Below are 4,129 nucleotides of genomic sequence, written 5' to 3'. Positions count from 1 at the left end.
GTAGAATTCAGCATGTTCTGGAAAGCAGAGAGCTAAGAAATGACCTCTAAGTAAAACAGTTACGACTACCGCAAAGAGAAGCACTTATTCGCTATGGATTCAAATAACGCTTCTGTTTGAAATAATGAGTGAGTTTCAATCAAAAGAAGAAGGATAGTATTATCAGGAGATGTTGCATAAGTCACGGCAAACTACCCCAACAAGTAGCACTTACTGAATTATGTAGACAAGTCAATGCTAGTGTTAGGGTACCAATTGTGACAGGTTTGGTAGGGAAAAGGCCACAGTTGGAGATCTCTGGTAAAGACTATATGTGGCAGACAACAGGCCACAGTCGTAGAGCTCTGGTAAATACTGCTTACTGCTTACTCCTTGAATCCTATCATGGAACCCCTTTATTGAGTTGGCAGTCCTCCAAGGAGTCCAACTAAAGTGATTTTCTATCATGGGACGTGCTCATTTTAAATATTCTTGGACACCAACTGATAGCTGAGCCATTTGCGGCCAAGCCCCTTCCACACCTATTGTGAAATTAGTATTGGTCTTAATGCTAATGTGAGTATGCAGCTTACGACTGAGGTGCTCAAGGTTGATGAGTCGTATTCCACATTGTCAGCTAATTGTTGATATGAAAAAGAAGTGTGTGATTAGGGAGAAACAATGCACACAACACATAAAAGAAGCATATGTGGTCGTTCTTGGCACTCAAGAGCAGATCCTAGTGGCAAAACACAGTTAAGGCTACCCCAAAGAGAAGCACTTATTCTTCCAGCAAAAAATGTATGCTTCCATTTAAGGTAACGGTAGGAGAAAACCCTTGTTCAGAAAAGCAACACAAAATGCTTGTAGTCGATGGCCATTCCCTCCCCTACCCTGGACGACCCTGGGCCAATTGTGCGCCGCCCATGAGTCTCCCGGTCGCGGCCGGCTGCGACAGAGCCTGGATTCGAACCAGGATCTCTAGTGGCACAGTGATAGCTGTGCCATTTGCGGCCAAGCCCCTTCCACACCTATTGTGAAATAAGTATTGGTCTTCATGCTAATGTGAGTATGCAGCTTACGACTGAGGTGCTCAAGGTTGATGAGTCGTATTCCTATAATTATTAACATTGTCAGCTAAATGTTGATATGAAAAAGAAGTGTGTGATTAGGTACAAACAAAGCACACAACACATAAAAGCAGCTTAGTGGCAAAACACAGTTAAAAACTACCCCAAACAGAAGCACTTATTCATCCAGCAAAAAATGTATGCTTCCATTTAAGGTAACTTTAATATGAAGCTAGTATAAAACCCCAGTTCAGCAACACAAAATGCTTGTGGCTATTAACAGCTACCCCAACAAAAATCACTTACTGCACAATACCGGTCAATGCTTTTGTTACGGTTGCTGTTGTGACATGTAGGGACGCATTAAAAAGTAGTTGCTGTAATTCAATGCAGAATCAGACCCCAACTTAATAGCACTTTCTGTGGCCTGATAAAAGAAAGGTGCTCAAGTTGAAGTAGAATTCAGCATGTTCTGGAAAGCAGAGAGCTAAGGAAATGACCTCTAAGTAAAACAGTTACGACTACCGCAAAGAGAAGCACTTATGCGCTATGGATTCAAATAACGCTTCTGTTTGAAATAATGAGTGTGTTTCAATCAAAAGAAGAAGGATAGTATTATCAGGAGATGTTGCATAAGTCACGTCAAACTACCCCAACAAGTAGCACTTACTGAATTATGTAGACAAGTCAATGCTAGTGTTAGGGTACCAATTGTGACAGGTTTGGTAGGGAAAAGGCCACAGTTGGAGATCTCTGGTAAAGACTACTTACTGGTTTGGCAGACAACAGGCCACAGTCGTAGAGCTCTGGTAAAGACTGCTTACTGCTTGAATCCTATCTTTACTGGAACCCCTTTATTGAGTTGGCAGTCCTCCAAGGAGTCCAACTAAAGTGATTTTCTATCATGGGACGTGCTCATTTTAAATATTCTTGGACACCAACTGATAGCTGTGCCATTTGCGGCCAAGCCCCTTCCACACCTATTGTGAATTTAGTATTGGTCTTCATGCTAATGTGAGTATGCAGCTTACGACTGAGGTGCTCAAGGTTGATGAGTCGTATTCCACATTGTCAGCTAATTGTTGATATGAAAAAGAAGTGTGTGATTAGGGAGAAACAATGCACACAACACATAAACCAGCATATGTGGTCATTCTTGGCACTCAAGAGCAGAGCCTAGTGGCAAAACACAGTTAAGGCTACCACAAAGAGAAGCACTTATTCTTCCAGCAAAAAATGTATGCTTCCATTTAAGGTAACTGTAATGTGAAGCTAGTATAAAACCCCCGTTCAGCAACACAAAATGCTTGTGGCTATTAACAGCTACCCCAACAAAAAGCACTTACTGCACACAAAACCGGTCAATGCTTTTGTTACGGCTGCTGTTGTGACATGTAGGGACACATTAAAAAGTAGTTGCTGTAATTCAATGCAGAATCAGACCCCAACTTAATAGCACTTTCTGTGGCCTGATAAAAGAAAGGTGCTCAAGTTGAAGTAGAATTCAGCATGTTCTGGAAAGCAGAGAGCTAAGGAAATGACCTCTAAGTAAAACAGTTACGACTACCGCAAAGAGAAGCACTTATGCGCTATGGATTCAAATAACGCTTCTGTTTGAAATAATGAGTGTGTTTCAATCAAAAGAAGAAGGATAGTATTATCAGGAGATGTTGCATAAGTCACGTCAAACTACCCCAACAAGTAGCACTTACTGAATTATGTAGACAAGTCAATGCTAGTGTTAGGGTACCAATTGTGACAGGTTTGGTAGGGAAAAGGCCACAGTTGGAGATCTCTGGTAAAATAAGGTTGTAAAACAGGCCACAGTCGTAGAGCTCTGGTAATGACTGCTTACTGCTTACTCCTTGAATCCTAAGGAACCCCTTTATTGAGTTGGCAGTCCTCCAAGGAGTCCAACTAAAGTGATTTTCTATCATGGGACGTGCTCATTTTAAATATTCTTGGACACCAACTGATAGCTGTGCCATTTGCGGCCAAGCCCCTTCCACACCTATTGTGAAATAAGTATTGGTCTTCATGCTAATGTGAGTATGCAGCTTACGACTGAGGTGCTCAAGGTTGATGAGTCGTATTCCACATTGTCAGCTAATTGTTGATATGAAAAATATGTGTGTGATTAGGGAGAAACAAAGCACACAACACATAAAAGCAGCTTATGTGGTCATTCTTGGCACTCAAGAGCAGATCCTAGTGGCAAAACACAGTTAAGGCTACCCCAAAGAGAAGCACTTATTCATCCAGCAAAAAAGGTATGCTTCCATTTAAGGTAACTGTATAGCTAGTATAAAACCCCCGTTCAGCAACACAAAATGCTTGTGGCTATTAACAGCTACCCCAACAAAAAGCACTTACTGCACACAAAACCGGTCAATACTTTTGTTACGGTTGCTGTTGTGACATGTAGGGACACATTAAAAAGTAGTTGCTGTAATTCAATGCAGAATGAGACCCCAACTAATGTGAGTACGCAGCTTACGACTGAGGTTCTCAAGGTTGATGAGTCGTATTCAACATGGTCAGCTAATTATTCAACATGGTCAGCTAATTGTTGATATGAAAAATAAGTGTGTGATGAGGTACAAACAAAGCACACAACACATAAAAGCAGCTTATGTGGTCGTTCTTGGCACTCAAGAGCAGAGCCGAGTGGCAAAACACAGTTAAGGCTACCACAAAGAGAAGCACTTATTCTTCCAGCAAAAAATGTATGCTTCCATTTAAGGTAACTGTAATGTGAAGCTAGGAGAAAACCCTTGTTCAGAAAAGCAACACAAAATGCTTGTAGTCGAGTGGCCATTAACAGCTACCCCAACAAAAAGCACTTACTGCACACAAAACCGGTCAAATCTTTTGTTACGGTTGCTGTTGTGACATGTAGGTACAAGTAGGGACTCATTAAAAAGTAGTTGCTGTAATTCAATGCAGAATCAGACCCCAACTTAATAGCACTTTCTGTGGCCTGATAAAAGAAAGGTGCTCAAGTTGAAGTAGAATTCAGCATGTTCTGGGAAGCAGAGAGCTAAGGAAATGACCTCTAAGTAAAACAGTTACGACTACCG

The sequence above is a fragment of the Coregonus clupeaformis genome, chromosome 29, assembly GCF_020615455.1.
Source record: "Coregonus clupeaformis isolate EN_2021a chromosome 29, ASM2061545v1, whole genome shotgun sequence".
Classification (NCBI taxonomy): Eukaryota; Metazoa; Chordata; class Actinopteri; order Salmoniformes; family Salmonidae; genus Coregonus; species Coregonus clupeaformis.
This window is presented reverse-complemented; position numbering follows the sequence as displayed.